Consider the following 21,239-nt stretch of genomic DNA (forward strand, 5'->3'; position numbering starts at 1 on the left):
CTGCTGCTTGCTTCCGCCACCGCCGCTACTTGCCGTTGCTCTCGCTTGCCATCGCCAACAGAGTCGGTGACGAGCTGCGCCGGCTGGACCTGCACGGAGGAGCGGGAGGCGGGCGACGCAACTCGTTCCGCAGGCGGGACTCGCGCTCCTGCAGCTCCTCGTCGAGGCGCGCCTGCTTGGCGGCGTCCGGCACCGTGGCCACGCGCGCCCGCTGCACCTGCACGGAGGAACGGGAGGCTCGTCGGCGGACGGGATGCTTGCTTATCTAGGGACGACCACCCGCCGCCGGGCCTCGACAACGACATGGACTCGCCGCAGCAGCAGCCGTTCCCGTCCGCCGGCGGCAAGCGGCTGGGGAAGGAGGAGGCCGGCGACAAGGAGGAGAAGGAGGCGGAGGACCCGATTGCTTTTTTTAAGAAAAACTAGGGACCCGATTGCATTTTTAGCCTGTTTATGTGTGGGGTCGGGCAGTCAGATTCGCGTTTAACCCAGGCAAAGCGAGCAGTTTTCACACTTGGTAGTTTTTTGTCACGGATTAATAAAAAAGTGGTAGTTTTTGGGACAAAATCGTAAAGTGGTAGTTTTCTGTCACGTTTCCGCGAATTGTGGTAGTTTTTGGTTAAATACTCGAAAAAATGGACCAAATTCCATGAACGCATGCACCCGCGATGCAGGCTGGAAAAGGTGCCGGCGCAATGGCCGGCGCGTCCACTTCAGGTAGTAAATTTTGCAGGTGACCACCAGCTGACCGTCATGCGGTTTCTTACTTGCCGGTACTCAAGACGCACAGACAGTATATGGTCCGGAACTACAGTATTCATGTTAAATGCACATACGAATACGATAGGTATCTCATTCTCATGGGCGTGCGTTGGGCGCACTCGTGGATGTGCGTCAGTCGTCCAACTCTAAAATTTGTCTCTTGGTCAAAAAATGCAGTACTACTACTACTTGTACAGTGTTGGTCCACTACTGGTCTACTACGGTCTACGGGTTGGCCTCATGTGGAACTTGTGTAGGAGTGGCTAGCTAGATGACGAAATAGTAGTCCGAACAGGCCAGTTCATTTGGACCGGTTTCGTCGGAAGGTCGGTATGAGTCCAAGACATTTCTGCCATGGTCTGGCCCTTGTGCGGCCCCTTTCCATTAGGAGCCTGTGCTAGCTTAATCTTCGCTTAGCTTTCACATGATGCGATCGTTGTCTCTGTTTTTTTATCTAACATGTACTTATTCGCAGTTGGCCCAACTAGCTCTAGTAATGACATCTCATGTTTACATTTGTGTGGGAAAGAGGGACAGCTCAGGGATTAACGATAAAGGGTTTCCCCATTTTATATTATAAAGCAAACACCTGATACATCCAGCTCGCTGGGGTGCAACACAGATAAGGCCAAAAGAGAAAACAAGAAAAGAAAGAGAAATAAATGCCGACACCGGCAGATCAATGAAGAAAGGAAGACCGGCAAACGTTGCACCCTCCAAAGGAGTACCACCATGCTCCAAGCATACCGAAGCGCCGCGCACAAAGCAACACCTTCAAGAAGGAATGCGACGATGCCATCGCCGTTGCCTGAACAAGTTCTAGGGTTTCCCCTGGTACACGAGGGATAGTGGGGAAGGGATATACCCGACGCCCCTCATGAAGGTCCGACGACGCTCGCAAGCGTCATCGCATCTGTGCCGGACTGGCCGACAGGGGTTTCTCCCGATCCTCAACCACCACCCTAGGCATTTCTAAATGCACCACCCCCTCAGCCACCCACCAACTTGTGCCATCACGATTAACGGACAACCCTCGCCGTCTCACCGGAGCTGTCAACACGAGACTTGGAGAGGGAAAGGAGACACCGGCCACGGGAGCGATCACAACTCGGCCTAAGGGAGGGTACAGCCTCCACCGCCGCAGCGGAGCCGACCGGACGCGGCGAAGAGGACTTGCCGGGCCTCGATGGCCCGACCGGGCCCACTTTGACCCGGACAGTCCTATCACTACGCTGCAGCTCGCCGACCAACGAAGTCCTCACTGCCCGAGACCGCCGCCACCACGCCATCACCAGGGAACGTCGCCGCCGAGCAGGGGGGTGCCGCGCGCGGAAAGGCAGGCCCGCCGCCGCCAGCACCACGCGGCCGAGGCCCGGCAACGCTCGCTGGCGGCGGCGGGAGGAGGGAGTGGTGAGGTGGGAGTGTTGGAGTGGCGCAGGGAAGAGGCCCCCGGTCGCCTTGCTCAGGGAGGCGACGCAGGGGTATTGGGAAGGGAGGGGAGGGTGAGGGGTAGGGGAGCGGGGAAGGGCTGACGACGACGGCGGGCTCCACGCGAGGGAGCCGCCGGCGGCGACGTGGGAACCCTAGGAGCGGGGCAGGCTATGAGCTCAGGGATTATGGGCCACCGGATTGTCTTTCCAAACGAGTGACAACCATTGGATCTAGGGCACGATTGGTCTGAGGTGTTGCCTTGAACCGAGATTGAAATGTTGCACAATAATTTAGTTTTCTCACCCTCGATCTGCTATGTTGTCTCACTGGCATGTGGGGTACGAAGTCGATGGTGTGTGGTAGAAATATGCGGTTGTGGCGCCTGCCGAGGGCATGGACGGAGGTCTGCGTGCTGGGTGTGTGCATAGTGTGGCGTGGATGCATGACTGGGGGGCAGATAGGAACGAGGAGGCAGTGTACTTCACTACTTCCGACTCCTCACTTTGTTTGATTGGGAGAGAACCCTAGCCGCCACTCCTCGTCGCCCCCCACCCCCTTCGTTCACTCGCAGCCACCGCGCTCCCTTCCTCCCCCCCATTCCACTCACATCGCTAAGCTCACCGCCACCAATTATCTTCCCATAGAGCTCGACCTCGCCATCACCGGGGAAACAATGCACAATGCAGGCAGCCGCTCACGTTGCCGATTCAAAGAGAGGAGCACACCATCAAGACGACCCCTATTTAAAAGTTTGGTTATATTTGGCTGGATTGTTTTTTAGAAACACAATGCAAACACAAACGCTCACATACATTGACCCCTATTTGAGATTGACGAAATCACCACAACGCCTTCTAGTTGTCAGGAATGTTACCTCCCACAGAGTGAACATCGCTGAAAAATTTAGAATAAATCTAGAAAAATACAACCACCCTTGCCAACTGTAGAACTTAAATCCGGGTGCTCTAGTTCCACAATAAAAAACCTAATCATTTGGGTTATGTTCAATTTGTTGCTAGAATAGTTAATTAGTAAATTTTTACTCACTATCTAAACAAATGGAAGAGTGGCCCTTTCCTTAATAAAAAGTAAAGATGTGTAAAACTCTGCTGAAATAAATATGAGACGTGTGAAATAAGTGAAACTGAAGTGAACTTTTAGTAATATTTCGTCGGGATTTTCGTGAACAATATCCAAAACTTTGTGAAACTTGACATGTGCTTATTTCTAGAAAATTATAAAATCATAAAAAAAAAAGATCAACCAAACGTTTGATAGAGAAAATGTTAGGAACAATTTGCAGAATAGAAGATAAACATATAGAAGAATATTGGTATTTCAAAAGAATTACAATGTCTGCAGAAAAGACTACAAATACCATGCTGCGAAAGATCAATCACATCAGAGAGAGGCCCATAGCTAAACCTTTGTGAAACTTGACATGTGTTTATCTCTAGAAATTATAAAATCATAAAATAGAGCAACCAACATTCCATAGAGAAAATGTTAGGAGTAATTTGCAGAATAAAAGATAAATATATACACTTTAGCTATACGTATGTCGCCTGAAAAGATTTTGGGTAAGTCGATTTTTTTGCCATTGATTTTTTGCTTCAAGAATTGTGCTCTTTTTTCTAGAGTTGTTTTGGCTGGTTGACTGACCACCAATTTGGGTCAGTCAATTACATATCCTGCTGAAGCCCATTACCTTTGCGATCCAGCCCTCCCCCTCTCTCACTTTGTACTTTTTTGTTTTCATTTGTTTTTTTTTTATTAGTCAGTTTTTCTCCATATTTTGTTTTGTGAGTACTCTTGAGATGTTGAGTAAGTGTAAATGTAAACATCTATATAAAATAACTGTGAAAATTGCACTATTACATGGTTATTCTTTGCATACTAAAAAGAGTGTAATTTCAGTATAAGTTCTATGCAAGTTTTTTTTCTTATAGGGTAATACCAATATCACTAGTTCATTGTTTCTTATAAAGCTTCATTATTTGATTTAGTTATAGTTACTATCCTATTTTCTTGTTTTTTAAGTTAATACCAATGCCATACATTTATTTCTTCTTAGGAAAATATTACATGCTTATTCTTGCATATTCATAAAAAGTAAAAAAGTCTGTGTGTATTTGTGTGCATTTTTTTAATTTTGTTATATTTTCCTCGTCTTAAAGGGTAATACAAATTGCACTAAGTCATTCATTTTTTGAAAATATTTTTGTTTTGATTTTACTTTAGTTTTTATATCTTCTTTCTTCTTGAAGGGTAATACCGAAGCCACAAATACGTTCTTTCTTAAAAAAACTTCATCTCTCTATGGAGAATCATGCTTTAATTTTTCAAAGTATTATATTAAATATCTGAAATAAATAAGTAGCATTGGTATTACCAATCCACTAATTCATTTCTTCTACAGAACCTTTCTCTTTTTTTACCAAAATTCGACTATTATATTCTTATATTTTCATATTTTAAAAAATTACAAATTTTATTTATACCGTGTGCACATTTTTTTATTTTTTATGTTGAAATTTTTTCATTCACTTTCTTCTTAGAAAAAACTTATTTTTAAAATATTTTTAATTTTTATTTCATTTTAAATCTTCTTTAGTGGTAATACCAATGCTACTAGTTCATTCCTTATTAGGAATTTTTCTTATTTTTTGTGAAATTCCACTATTATATTCTTATTCTTGCATCTTTAAAACTTCATAAATTTTGTGTAAATTAATGTCATTGTTTCTTTTATTTTATTTTATTTTCTTTCTACTTAAATGGTAGCACCAATGTCACTAACTCAGTCTTCCTGAGAAACACCCATTATTAGGATTTTGTTTTAGTTGTGTTTCATTTTATTTTTTTCTTAAAGGGTAATACAAAAAACCCTAATTCATTCTTTCTTAGAAAACTTTATTTTATATTTTTAATATTTATTCTATTTTCTTTCCCTTTTAATGGTAATAAAATTGCATTATATGTTTATTCTTGTGTGCAAATTTTGCTATTGTTTGCCTTAGATTTTATTTTGATTTTCTTTCTTGAAGGGCAATACCAATGCCACTTATTTATTATTTATTAGAAATCCTCTCTATTTTGATTTTGTTGTAGGTTTTATTTCATTTTCTTTCTTCTTAAAGATAATACTGAAGCCACTAATTCATTCTTTCTTAGTAAGCTTCATTATTTTGTTTTGCTATTTTTTATTTTCCTTCTTACTTAATGGTAAAACCACTTCATTTCTTCTATCCCTTTTTATGAAAATTTCACTGTTATATGCTTATTCTTGCATGTTATAAATAATTTCAATCTGTGTGTAAACAGCATGCAAATTTTGCCATTAATTTGTTTTATTTTTTTTTTATTTTCTTTCGTCTTGAAGGGTTAGTTTTGCATCTACTCTGTTTTTGCCTTTTTTTATTTGGAATTGCATGCATGTATTCATAGTATTGTTGGTATCGGCCGTTGCGAGTGGGATTTCCTCGCTTGGGATTCTCCTGGGAGAGGCGCTCGCTGTGAGGTAAGGTTTTTTTAGAGAAAAGGCATACACCCAACTTTATAAGTAAATCCATCAGGGAGAGTCCACAAACATACATCCACACAGCCAAACACGAGAGCAGCAAAGTTCGACCCACATGAGGGCAAGCATAGACCCAAGAAAGCGAAAGTCTACGGAGTACATGGCACCCGACCAGCACACGACACGCGGGCCAGAGAGAAGATAGACGACATAGCCAGCTACTAGTAGAAGAAGCTCCAAAATCACCTAGGGAACACGCTCCTGCCTGGATAATAACGCCGCTGAAGCCCGGATTTTAGATATAAGAAGGTCAAGAGCATCCCGGTCCTCTAGCTTAGTCAATGATCTCCACTGCTGCAAGAATATGCACATTTTAAATAAGTAGTCAGCAGGTTTTGCACGAAAAACATGTTCAGTAGTAAACTTGTTCCTAATATTCCATAACGCCCAACAAGTAGCACCTAGTCCGACCCAAAAGACCCTTTTTGTAACGCCTGCCAAAGAGTTGGCGAGGCCTCTCAGCTCAGAAAAGGAGGCAGGGTCCGATGATACATGGAGGCAAGATCTAGCGCAGCTCCAAACAAGCTTAGAAAGCACACAATTAAAGAAAATATGATTCGTATTTTCCACAACACCACAAAGGGAGCAGAACTCCGATCCCGGGCCATTTCTTTTGCGAATCTAATCAGCCGCGGGAAGGCGACCTCTAAAGGCCTACCAGAGAAAGATCTTAATCTTTGGGGGAACACGGGCCCGCCAAATTGGGGAAAATCTATTAGTGATAGAACCACCAATCATCTTAGAATACAGAGATTTACCGAAAAATGCTCAGACGAAGTAAGAGGTCAAACCACTGAGTCCGGAACTGCCGAGAGCCGAGGGAAGAAGGCAGAAAGCCTTTGCCAGTCTTCCAACTCTTCATGCGATAAGGAACGCCGGAAAGCAAGGTCCCAATTATTAGCTGCCATCTTCGCGATGGAGATGTTTGGATTAGGGCAATAAGAAAACAGAGTAGGGAAGCTCACAGAGAGATGTGAGTCTCCGCACCACCAGTCAAGCCAAAAACGAACGAAGGAGTTGTTGCCAACAATGAACTTAACATGAGCTAAAAACAGCGGGCGAACACGGATCAAGTCTTTCCAGAATTGCAAGCCACGCCTAGCCGAAGCGAACATAGGATTGGAGAGGGGGAAATACTTGGCTTTAAGGATAGAATACCGAAGAGAACCAACCCCATTCGACATGATTTTTCACCACCACTTAACCAGGAGGCATTTGTTCATGACGGTCATGTTGATTATACCCAACCCCCCTGGTTTTTAAGCCTACACATGAGCTGCCCGTTAACAAGCCTGTATTTTTGCCAATTATCTGCTGCGTTCCAATAGAACACACCTCTATGTTTGTCAAATCCTGTGTGGGTACCGACTGAGAGGAGGTAGAAGCCCATAAGGAACATAGGAAGATAGGATAAGCATGCATTTATCAGCGCCACTTTTCCAGCGTTGGTGTTGTATCTCCCATGCCAGGGGAGCACCCTATTGCCAACCTTAGCAACAACCGGAGCAAATTCCTTCACATGGAGCATGCTCGGCGAAATAGGGAGGCCCATATATTTGAAAGGGAATGACCTGAGCTTACAGTTGAGGATACGGGCCACTCTCAGAGCCTCCGCATCATCAACACCAGTGACAATGACTTCGCTCTTAGAAAATTTGATTTTGAGACCAGACACAACCTCAAAACAGAGAAGAATAAACTTAAGGTGAGCGATGCAAGAAACATTGAGTTCGACCATAATGATAGTGTCATTAGCGTATTGGATATGGGTAACTCCATCCGGGATGAGGTGTGAAATGACAGTGGTGATATGACCATGGGAGGCAGCACAGGACAGGATACGAGAAAAGGCATCAACAACGAACTTGAATAAGATCAGAGAGGCTGGGTCACCCTGCCGCAGGCCTCTGCTGTTAACGTAGAAATTGATGACTTGACCATTAACAGAGATCGCAGTGTGACCCCTCGAGACCAACTGCATGATCCTATGCATATAAGCACCATCGAAGCCTTTAGCAAGGAGAACCTTCCTCAAGAAAGGCCAACTCACCGAGTCATAGGCTTTCTCAAAATCCAACTTGAGGATAACCGATTTTGAATTACGAAGTCTGAGGTCATGCACGATCTCATGAAGATAGAGGATCCCATCAAAAATGAAACGACCTTTGATAAAAGCAGATTGGAAAGCACTGATTGTTCTATGAGCGATAGAGGAGAGCCGGGTTGCAAAGCCTTTAGCCGGGAACTTCACAAAATTATTGATCAGAGCAATAGGTCTGAACTGAGAAATCAATTCGGCTCCTTTAACTTTAGGGATAAGGGTAATCAGAACGTAATTCAGATGGGAAATGTCAACAGTCCCCAAACAAAAACCTTGAATAATCTGGCACACTAGCCGCCTCAACTGCGGCCAAAATTTCTTGAAGAAAGGGATAGAGAATCCATCTGGGTCCGAAGCAGAGTTGGGGTTCTCCGAATTAACGACATCCCAAATATCAGAATCAGACAGTGGAACCATTAGAGCCTCGTTCTCATCGGCTGAGACCATGTCAAGATTGTCCCAAAGGGAGGGAGAAATTGTAAAGCCAGAGTCTGGTTTGGCCCCCAATAAAGAAGAGAAAAAACCAACCGCATGAGAAAGAATGAGGGATTGGTCCGAAGACCGAACACCGTTATTGAGAAGGCTGTCAATGGAGCACCGTCTTCTTTGACCATTGGCAATAGCAAAGAAATAGGCCGCGGGGGAGTCACCGTTAAGCGTCCAGTTGAGAGCGCCACGTTGACGCCAATAAACTTCTGCCTGATAACGCAACTGCATCAGGGCGGCTTTAAGATTGTAGCACAAAGACCAACCCACTTCCGAGAGGCTCGAGGAATCAGCATCACGATCTAGACCCTCGATCTATGTCTCTAAAGATTTTTTCGCCCTTAGCTCATCTGCAGCGTTGTTGTGAGACCAACCCCTAAGCAACTTATGCAGCTCATACGAGCATCTATGCCAGTCGTCCATGGGACCAAAAGATCTAGAGGGGGAGGAGAGAAGATTAGATATTTTGATAGCCAGCATATCTGAGAAACCCTCCACTAGGAGCCAAGAGGCATCGAATTGAAATCGAGAGGACGACGAGATGTGGTGTAGGCCGGCGTCGAGAATAAGGGGAGTGTGATCCGAGCCCACATTGGCTTTTGCAAAAAGGGAGGCACGAGGGAAGAGGTAATCCCATCTGGAATAGATAAACACCTGATCTAGCACCGATTGGATCGGGATAGTCTAATGATTAGACCAAGTGAACCGGGCCCCGACCCTAGGCAGCTCGCGGATAGCACAGTTACTTATGAAATTATTAAATGAATTCGCCAGCGGCCACGAAAAATTAAGATTACTCTTATCTGAGGGAGTGCGCAGGAGGTTAAAATCGCCTCCAATGACAAGAGGGATAGTACAAGACTCGATCTTAGAAGATAGCTCATCAAGAAATAAGGAGGTGAGCGAGTGATCCGCAGGGTCATACACCACCATGAATTCCCGAAGAGAGTTCAGATGCCTGTGATGAACGACAATACAGCCCAGAAGATACCATGACCGAAGGCCACGAATTCAAACACGTCCCTTTTGGATCCCACAAAAATCCCCCCTAGTTCCCAAATGAAGGAAGGAAATGCCAGTCAAATCTGTCCATGCCCGCAATCGCAGCGAGTTTGTTGGGGGAGAAGGATTCTTTAAAAGTTTCAACAAGCCCGAGAATATCAACATTATTACCATGAACAACGTCTCTGATTTGGTCCCTGCGCCCCCTAGCGCTAAAACCTCTAATATTCCAAAACAAGGCTTTCATTTAAAGGAGAGATTTTTGATGCGAAGGCTAGACCTGCAAGGGGCCATGGAGGTTTTGGAACGTTTGGAGTTGCCCCTTTTGGACGCAAGCGATTGGGGGTGGCCACTACCACCTTCCAAACCCTCCGACCCCGCCCCACCAAGAAGGGCAACAGAAGCCGCAACGGCAGCAACCTCTTTGGCCTTGGCATTGGCAGCCTGGGCCATCTCATTGGCCCGAATAGAGGAGAGGAGAAGAGATGGCAACCCAAGCCCGGGATCAAGAGAGGCACCCACATCGGATATGATATTTAAAAGATGAGCATCCGACATAGAAGGAAAAACAAGCTAAATCAGGGAGGGAGGAGGAGAGGGATTAGAAACCGTACCTATGGGGGGGGGGATCTTTCGCCACCGCACGCCGTTCCGCTCGCAGCGCCACCGGCTCCCCCGAATCCCGACCCTAGGCAGGAGATTAGATCTGAGAGGACCGCGCCAAGGGAGAAGCCGCCGAATGACCAGAGGGAGAAGACGAACCTTGGTCCTTGTCCAGATGGCGGCAAATACCCGTCATCAACTGCTTGAAGCCCGAGGAGGCCCGGCTTTTGGCAAAATATTTCCGTACCGAGGTTTTCTTGTTTTGCTTATACTAGGACTTCTCAGCAGAACGAAAAGGACAGTGAGGCAGATCCTCAATGCCAGAGTGGGTAGGAGAAAGAAGACGAGCAGGAAGGTTGGAGCAGACCCCCGAAATCGGAGTGCCGCAGCCACAACACCCTTGTCCTTAAGACCAGCCACCTCCACACCAGCATCTGCCTGACCAGTCACACCCTTTGCCTCTTTAGGAGCCTTATCCAGGGAGCTTGAGATTTTAAGAGTTCGCGCTCAGATTCTTCCACACCATCCCATTCAGATTGAGTGAAAACCAGATCAGATCCCCCACTAGGGTTCTGCCCATCAGCAAAGCCCCCACCATTGTTGCCATCTTTGTCAGACTCCTGAGGGTTGGAAGGAGGAGGGGGTGGAGGAGCTTGGAACGCCTCGGCTCCCTCCAGCCTAACCCGCAGCCGCACACCATCAGAAAAGGGAAAGACGTCGATAGTACCACGGACACAGAGAAGATCCACGCACCAGACTTTGAGCCGCACCGGGCCTGCGAGTTAAGTGGCATCCCTCTCCATGTGCTCGACAGTCTTTGTTCGGAAGGAATTTCATTCTGCAATAATTATTACTTTTCACCGTGGAAGTTACAACAATATTTGTACAGAAAGAATTTCATTCTACAGATAATTCACACACCATAGGATATACGTCATTCAGGTTTTATCTTCAATATAAACAAACACTATCTACTTCATGTCATTTCACAAGTGAGTAAACTATATATCGGAACTGCAGTAACATCTTATATCTAATTGTGCATCTGAAATGGTACTTAGGCCATATGATACTCCTTCTGTTCACTAATATAAGATGATTTGGATATTTCAATATATAGACTACATACTGACTGAAATGAGTGAACATACACACTAAAACATGTCTATATATCCGATGTTGTAAAAGTTAAAACAACTTATAAAACTAAACAGAGGGAGTAGAAAACTTTCATTCTACCTTGCCAACTTTTTAGAACTTATGTGGAATTCGGAATGCAGGCATGCAGGGTAGCAAGGATTTTGAGGGCAACGTCGATATGTCGTATAGCGAGTACGCTCATGGCAGCGACAACAGCGGAAACATGAACAAAAAAGACAGTAACTGATTTTCTCTAGAAAAATAAGATTCTTCTATGAACATACTTACACAATTGAGATGGCCATGTAAGAAATCATGTCACCAATATGTTTTCTAGATTTTATTTTGTCTGTTTTGGAATACCATGGAAAGAATAGAAAAGGAAGGACATCTATTTTGCCACCCTAGATCTATTTTTTGTGTCTTGGTATTGTAACAAGAACATGCCATTGTACGTTTGTCAATTGAGAAAATTATGGAAAGAATAGGAAAGAGTATAAGAAAACTTGATTTAGAGAATCCAACACTTCAATGAGAGAAGGGAGGATTTAGTTTGCCATTGTAAATTTATTTTTCCTTTTTCAGAGTTGCAACGGTAACTGCGCTAGAAGCTGAACAATTAATCAGAAAGATTAGCACAGAGGGCTTCCTCCGACGCCGCCTCGTGGGCTTCTGAAGCCTCCCTATGCGCTACGAGGGCTGCGGCAGCCGCCTCTGCTTGTAGACGCATCCGAAGCCTCGTAGGGCAGTCATGCCGCGCCTCCTTTTCAGATTCGTGTCAGGCCGTGGAGGCGCAAATGGCCTTCGTTTCAGCGCCTGACGCCTTGGGGATGAGGTTCCACCTAAAAGGTTCCGACGACATGACGAGGTTACGCCATGCGGCCATGGTGACCATTGTCGATGACGCGCCATGACATCCTCCGGCCCCGGATCCGGCCGCCAGTTGGGCAACGGATTTCCCGCCGGCTTGCTGAAGACCATGGGAGGGCGTACTCCTTCTGGGAGCATCGGAGAGCAATGCAGATGACTATCTGCTCTTCGAGGCTGCAAAGGATGAGCTCCCAGTCCTCGGATTTAGAAATGCCACAGTCGGCTCCATGCGCCGCCAAGGAGAGGAACTTAGGAGCTCGCTGGAGAGGATCTTGGGAGTGGAGTAGAGGGGCGGGGACTATAGTGGAATGTGACTCGGGTTTCGGCCGGTGGTGCAGGTAGGTCCATTTCTACTTTGTGGTAATGCACAACATTCAACTATATGATACAACATGGCAATGGCTGAGGAGACATAGGATTTGCCTTCTTGGCTCGTCGGGCATCACGGGCGGGGCACACCTCGTCCACTTGATGGCGGTGGTGGATCAAAATGAATATGTGGGAGGGGAACATCGCGTATTGAACAGGGCGGTTGGATGGGGACTTCGCCTTGGTTCTCTGTGGGGAAGTATGGTGTGAAGGATGGAGGGTGCCATGGCGAAGGTAGGTGACATCATCTGGTTATAAAGGAGAGGGATCTTGCGAGAAATGTCCTGCTACAACGAGAAACCAAGCAGAAAGGGGATGGTCAAGTCAGAAAAGGGAAGGGCGCCTTGTGGGGTCGGGTTTTTGTGATGGGATCGCGTGTTGGAGATAATAGGCGAATAGTCCGGACAACTACATTTCTGCCCCATATATGGGATGGATTTGGGGGCACCCAGACTATCTAGATGGTTGGATTTTGAGGAGCCGTTGGACGCCTGTTTGATGTCCGAACACGTCCGGACGTATGAGGTGATAAATGAGCGTCAACCTTAAAGAAGACCATTGTGTTTGGTTCATTTATATGCATTGTAGACCGTAGCAATGCACAGACGTTCTATTAGTGTTCATATATTTACCATTTGGTCTTTCTATATGTATATATTTTGAATATTGTTGTTTGCTAAAAATAATAGATGGGACCGCGAGAAGAATTATGGGAGGGGGTCTCTACGGTGGACATGGAGAAGCATTATCTATGGACGCGGGACAAGTATCAAGCAGAGCATCACAGGGAGGCAATGTTAGCTTGGGTCATTAGTGTTCTAATGGGCCAGTGTTCTCTCCCAACGATGGAGAAGATAGCAGAGAGGCAGTTCAATGACCTCGTGGTGTGCATCAAGACAGAGGCGGCTGATAACCCACAATGGGCCATCGCGATAGTCTGTGAGGGTAGTGTCTCACCCAAATTTATTGATTCAACACAAGGGAGCCAAAGAAATATTTATAAGCCTTAGCAGTTGAGTTGTCAATTCAACCATACCTGAGAATAAATTCTTGCAGCAAAATATTAGTAGCACAGTAATATAATAGTTTTGATAGTAGTAGCAACAGTACAAATAGTAACAGTAACGATAATAGTAGTAGTTTCATAGCAGTGGGAACAATAGCACCAATAGTAGTAACTTAGCAAACACAATATGAGAAATGTTGGGGAACGTAGTAATTTCAAAAAATTTCCTACGCACACACAAGATCCTGGTGATGCATAGCAACGAGAGGGGAGAGTATGTCCACGTACCCTCATAGACTGAAAACGGAAGCGTTAGAACAACGCGGTTGATGTAGTCGTATGTCTTCACGGCCCGACCGATCAAGCACCGAAACTACGGCACCTCCAAGTTCTACCACACGTTCAGCTCGATGACGTCCCTCGAACTCCGATCCAGCCGAGTGTCGAGGGAGAGTTCCGTCAGCACGACAATGTGGTCACGATCTTGATGTTCTACCGTCTCAGGGCTTCGCCTAAGCACCGCTACAATATTATTGAGGAGGACTATGGTGGAGGGGGGCACCGCACACGGCTAAGAGATCAAGAGATCAATTGTTGTGTCTAGAGGTGCCCCCTACCCCCGTATATAAAGGAGCAAGGGGGGAGAGGGCGGCCAACCTAGGAGGGGGCGCGCCACGGGGAGTCCTACTCCCACCGGGAGTAGGACTCCCTACTTCCTTGTTGGACTAGGAGAAAGGGGGAAAGAGGAGGGAGAGAGAGGAAGGAAAGGGGGCGGGGGTGGCGCCGCCCCTCTCTCCTTGTCCTATTCGGACTAGGGGGGAGGGGCGCGCGACCCAGCCCTTGCCTCCTCTCCTCTTCTCCACTAAGGCCCACTATGGCCCATTAAGCCCTCGGGGGGTTCCGGTAACCTCCCGGTACTCCGGTAAAATCCCGATTTCACCCGGAACACTTCCGATATCCAAATATATGCTTACAATATATCAATCTTCATGTCTCGACCATTTCGAGACTCCTCATCATGTCCATAATCACATCCGGGACTCCAAACAACCTTTGGTACATCAAAACTCATAAACTCATAATATAACTGCCATCGAAACCTTAAGCGTGCGGACCCTACGGGTTCAAGAACTATGTAGACATGATCGAGACACATTTCCGTTCAATAACCAACAGCGGAACTTGGATGCTCATATTGGCTCCTACATATTCTACGAAGATCTTTATCGGTCAAACCGCATAACAACATATGTTGTTCCCTTTGTCATCGGTATGTTACTTGCCCGAGATTCGATCGTCGGTATCTCAATACCTAGTTCAATCTCGTTACCGGCAAGTCTCTTTACTCGTTATGTAATGCATCATTCCATAACTAACTCATTAGTTACATTGCTTGCAAGGCTTATAGTGATGTGCATTACTGAGAGGGCCCAGAGATACCTCTCCGACAATCAGAGATAAAAAAACCTAATCTCGAAATACGCCAACTCAACATGTACCTTTGGAGACACCTGTGGAGCTCCTTTATAATCACCCAGTTACGTTGTGACATTTGGTAGCACACAAAGTGTTCCTCCGGTAAACGGGAGTTGCATAATCTCATAGTTGTAGGAACATGTATAAGTCATGAAGAGTGCAATAGCAACGTACTAAACGATCAAGTGCTAAGCTAACGGAATGGGTCAAGTCAATCACATCATTCTCCTAATGATGTGATCCCATTAATCAAATGACAACTCATGTCTATGGTTAGGAAACATAACCATCTTTGATTAATGAGCTAGTCAAGTAGAGGCATACTAGTGACATTAAGTTTGTCTATGTATTCACACATGTATCATGTTTCCGGTTAATACAATTCTAGCATGAATAATAAACATTATCATGATATAAGGAAATAAATAATAACTTTATTATTGCCTCTAGGGCATATTTCCTTCAGTCTCCCACTTGCACTAGAGTGAATAATCTAGATTACATGGTAATGATTCTAACACCCATGGAGCCTTGGTGTTGACATGTTTTGCTCGTGGAAGAGGCTTAGTCAACGGGTCTGCAACATTCAGATCCGTATGTATCTTGCAAATCTCTATGTCTCCCACCTGGACTTGGTCCCGGATGGAATTGAAGCATCTCTTGATGTGCTTGGTCCTCTTGTGAAATCTGGATTCCTTTGCCAAGGCAATTGCACCAGTATTGTCACAGAAGATCTTCATTGGTCCCGGTGCACTAGGTATGACACCTAGATCGGAAATGAACTCCTTCATCCAGACTCCTTCATTTGCTGCTTCCGAAGCAGCTATGTACTCCGCTTCACATGTAGATCCCGCCTCGACACTTTGTTTAGCACTGCGCCAACTGACAGCTCCACCGTTCAATATAAACACGTATCCAGTTTGCGAGTTAGAATCGTCCGGATCAGTGTCAAAGCTTGCATCGACGTAACCATTTACGACTAACTCTTTGTCACCTCCATAAACGAGAAACATATCCTTAGTCATTTTCATGTATTTCAGGATATTCTTGACCGCTGTCCAGTGATCCACTCCTGGATTACTTTGGTACCTCCCTGCTGAACTTATTGCTTAGCATACATCAGGTCTGGTACACATCATTGCATACATGATAGAGCCTATGGCTGAAGCATAGGGAACTTCTTTCATTTTCTCTCTATCTTCTGCTGTGGTCGGGCATTGAGTCTGACTCAACTTCACACCTTGTAATACATGCAAGAACCCTTTCTTTGCCTGATCCATTTTGAATTTTTTCAAAACTTTATCAAGGTATGTGCTTTGTGAAAGTCCAATTAAGCGTCTTGATCTATCTCTATAGATCTTGATGCCCAATATGTAAGCAGCTTCACCGAGGTCTTTCATCCAAAAACTTTTATTCAAGTATCCCTTTATGCTATCCAGAAATTCTATATCATTTCCAATCAACAATATGTCATCTACATATAATATCAGAAATGCTACAGAGATCCCACTCACTTTCTTGTAAATACAGGCTTCTCCAAAAGTCTGTATAAAACCATATGCTTTGATCACACTATCAAAGCGTTTATTTTAACTCCGAGAGGCTTGCACCAGTCCATAAATGGATCGCTGGAGCTTGCACACTTTGTTAGCGCCTTTTGGATTGGCAAAACCTTCTAGTTGCATCATATACAACTCTTCTTCCAGAAATCCATTCATGAATGCAGTTTTGACATCCATTTGCCATATTTCATAATCATAAAATGCAGCAATTGCTAACATGATTCAGACAGACTTAAGCATCGCTACGGGTGAGAATGTCTCATCGTAGTCAACCCTTGAACTTGTCGAAAACCTTTTGCAACAAGTTGAGCTTTGTAGACAGTAACATTACCATCAGCGTTCGTCTTCTTCTTGAAGATACATTTATTCTCGATGGCTTGCCGATCATCAGGCAAGTCAACCAAAGTCCATACTTTGTTCTCATACATGGATCCCATCTCATATTTCATGGCCTCAAGCCATTTTGCGGAATCTGGGCTCATCATCGCTTCATCATAGTTCGTAGGTTCACCATGGTCAAGTAACATGACTTCCAGAATAGGATTACCGTACCACTCTGGTGCGGATCTTACTCTGGTTGACCTACGAGGTTCAGTAGTAACTTGATATGAAGTTTCATGATCAATATCATTAGCTTCCTCACTAATTGGTGTAGTTGTCATAGGAACCGGTTCTTGTGATGAACTACTTTCCAATAAGGGAGCAGGTACAGTTACCTCATCAAGTTCTACTTTCCTCCCACTCACTTCTTTCGAGAGAAACTCTTTTTCTAGAAGGATCCGAATTTAGGAACAAAAGTCTTGCCTTCAGATCTGTGATAGAAGGTGTACCCAATAGTCTCTTTTGGGGTATCCTATCAAGACACATTTCACCAATTTGGGTTCGAGCTTATCTGGTTGAAGTTTCTTCACACAAGCATCGCAGCCCCAAACTTTTAAAAACGACAACTTTGGTTTCTTGCCAAACCACAGTTCATAAGGCGTCGTCTCAACGGATTTTGATGGTGCCCTATTTAACGTGAATGCGGCCGTCTCTAAAGCATAATCCCAAAATGATAGGGGTAAATCAGTAAGAGACATCATAGATCACACCATATCTAGTAAAGTACGATTACGATGTTCGGACACACCATTTCGCTGTGGGGTTCCGAGTGGCGTGAGTTGCGAAACTATTCCACATTATTTCAAATGTAAACCAAACTCGTAACTCAAATATTCTCCTCCACGATCAGATCGTAGAAATTTTATTTTCTATTTACGATGATTTTCCACTTCACTTTGAAATTCTTTGAACTTTTCAAATGTTTCAGACATGTGTTTCATTAAGTAGATATACCCATATCTGCTCAAATCATCTGTGAAGGTGAGAAAATAACGATACCCGCCGCGAGCCACAACATTCATTGGACCACCTACATCAGTATGTATGATTTCCAACAAGTCTATTGCTCGCTCCATAGTTCCGGAGAACGGCGTTTTAGTCATCTTTCCCATGAGGCACGGTTCACAAGTATCAAGTGATTCCAGAAGTCCATCAGTATGGAGTTTCTTCATGCGCTTTACACCAATATGACCTAAACGGCAGTGCCACAAATAAGTTGCACTATCATTATCAACTCTGCATCTTTTGGCTTCAACATTATGAATATGTGTATCACTACTATCGAGATTTAATAAAAATAGACCACTCTTCAAGGGTGCATGACCATAAAAGATATTACTCATATAAATAGAACAACCATTATTCTCTGATTTAAATGAATAACCATCTCGCATCAAACAAGATACAGATATAATGTTCATGCTCAACGCTGGCACCAAATAACAATTATTCAGGTCTAAAACTAATCCCGAAGGTAGATGTAGAGGTAGCGTGCCGACTGCAATCACATCGACTTTGGAACCATTTCCCACGCACATCGTCACCTCGTCCTTAGCCAATCTTCGCTTAATCCGTAATCCCTGTTTTGAGTTGCAAATATTAGCAACAGAACCAGTATCAAATACCCAGGTGCTAATGCGAGCATTAGTAAGGTACACATCAATAACAAGTATATCACATATACCTTTGTTCACTTTTCCATCCTTCTTATCCGCCAAATACTTGGGGCAGTTCCGCTTCCAGTGACCAGTCTGTTTGCAGTAGAAGCACTCAGTCTCAGGTTTAGGTCCAGACTTGGGTTTCTTCTCTTGAGCAGCAACTTGTTTGCTGTTCTTCTTGAAGTCCCCCTTCTTCTTCCCGTTACCCTTTTTCTTGAAACTGGTGGTCTTATTGACCATCAACACTTGATGCTCCTTCTTGATTTCTACCTCTGCAGCCTTTAGCATTGCGAAGATCTTGGGAATAGTCTTGTGCATCCCTTGCATATTATAGTTCATCACGAAGCTCTCGTAGCTTGGTGGCAGTGATTGAAGAATTCTGTCAATGACACTATCATCAGGAAGATTAACTCCCAGTTGAATCAAGTGATTATTATACCCAGACATTTTGAGTATATGTTCACTAACAGAACTATTCTCCTCCATCTTGCAGCTATAGAACTTATTGGAGACTTCATATCTCTCAATCCGGGCATTTGCTTGAAATATTAACTTCAACTCCTTGAACATCTCATATGCTCCATGACGTTCAAAACGTCGTTGAAGTCCCGGTTCTAAGCCATAAAGCATGGCACACTGAACTATCAAGTAGTCATCAGCTTTGCTCTGCCAGATGTTCTTAACGTCATCAGTTGCATCTGTAGTAGGCCTGGCACCCAGCGGTGCTTCGAGGACGTAATTCTTCTGTGCAGCAATGAGGATAATCCTCAAGTTATGGACCCAGTCCGTGTAATTGCTACCATCATCTTTCAACTTAGCTTTCTCAAGGAACGCATTAAAATTCAATGGAACAACAGCACGAGCCATCTATCTACAATCAAACATAGACAAGCAAAATAGTATCAGGTACTAAGTTCATGATAACTTTAAGTTCAATTAATCATATTATTAAAGAACTCCCACTTAGACAGACATATCTCTAGTCATCTAAGTGATCACGTGATCCAAATCAACTAAACCATGTGCGATCATCACGTGAGATGGAGTAGTTTTTAATGGTGAACATCACTATGTTGATCATATCTACTATATGATTCACGTTCGACCTTTCGGTCTCCGTGTTCCGAGGCCATATTTGTATATGCTAGGCTCGTCAAGTTTAACCTGAGTATTCCGCGTGTGCAACTGTTTTGCACCCGTTGTATTTGAATGTAGAGCCTATCACACCCGATCATCATGTGGTGTCTCAGCACGAAGAACTTTCGCAACGGTGCATACTCAGGGAGAACACTTCTTGGTAATTAGTGAGAGATCATCTTAAAATGCTACCGTCAATCAAAGCAAAATAAGATGCATAAAGGATAAACATCACATGCAACCAATATAAGTGATATGATATGGCCATCATCATCTTGTGCTTGTTGATCTTTATCTCCAAAGCACCGTCGTGATCACCATCGTCACCGGCGCGACACCTTGATATCCATCGTAGCATCGTTGTCATTTCGCCATCTATTGCTTCTACGACTATCGCTACCACTTAGTGATAAAGTAAAGCAATTACAGGGCGTTTGCATTTCATACAATAAAGAGACAACCATATGGCTCCTGCCAGTTGCCGATAACTCGGTTACAAAACTTGATCATCTCATACAATAAAATATAGCATCACGTCTTGACCATATCACATCACAACATGCCCTGCAAAAACAAGTTAGACGCCCTCTACTTTGTTGTTGCAAATTTTAATTGGCTGCTATGGGCTGAGCAAGAACCGTTCTTACCTACGCATCAAAACCACAACGATAGTTCGTCAAGTTAGTGTTGTTTTAACCTTCACAAGGACCGGGCGTAGCCACACTCGGTTCAACTAAAGTTGGAGAAACTGACACCCGCCAGCCACCTGTGTGCAAAGCACGTCGGTAGAACCAGTCTCGCATAAGCGTACGCGTAATTTCGGTCCGGGCCGCTTCATCCAACAATACCGCCTAACCAAAGTATGACATGCTGGTAAGCAGTATCACTTGTATCGCCCGCAACTCACTTGTGTTCTACTCGTGCATATAACATCTACGCATAAAACCTCGCTCGGATGCCACTGTTGGCTCACGTAGTAATTTTAAAAAAATTCCTACGCACACGCAAGAGCATGGTGATGCATAGAAACGAGAGGGGAGAGTATGTCCACGTACCCTCGTAGACCGCGGAAGTGTTAGAACAACGCGGTTGATGTAGTTGTACGTCTTCACGGCCCGACCGATCAAGCACTGTAACTACGACACCTCCAAGTTCTAGCACATGTTCAGCTTGATGACATCCCTCGAACTCCAATCCAGCCGAGTGTCGAGGGAGAGTTCCGTCAGCAGGACGGCATGGTGACGATCTTGATGTTCTACTGTCGCAGGGCTTCGCCTAAGCACCGCTACAATATTATTGAGGAGGACTATGCTGGAGGGGGGCACCGCACATGGCTAAGAGATGAAGAGATCAATTGTTGTGTCTAGAGGTGCCCCCTGCCCCCGTATATAAAGGAGCAAGGGGGGAGGGGGCGGCCGGCCTATGAGGGGGCGCGCCAAGGGGAGTCCTACTCCCACCGGGAGTAGGACTCGCTCCTTCCTTGTTGGACTAGGAGAAAGGGGGAAAGAGGAGGGATAGAGAGGAAGGAAAAGGGGGGGGGGGCGCCGCCCCCCTCTCCTTGTCCTATTTGGACTAGGGGGAGGGGCGCACGGCCCAGCCCTTGCCTCCTCTCCTCTTCTCCACTAAGGCCCACTATAGCCCATTAAGCCCCCGGGGGGTTCCGGTAACCTCCCGG

The sequence above is a fragment of the Triticum dicoccoides genome, chromosome 2B (assembly GCF_002162155.2).
Source record: "Triticum dicoccoides isolate Atlit2015 ecotype Zavitan chromosome 2B, WEW_v2.0, whole genome shotgun sequence".
NCBI classification, from domain to species: Eukaryota; Viridiplantae; Streptophyta; class Magnoliopsida; order Poales; family Poaceae; genus Triticum; species Triticum dicoccoides.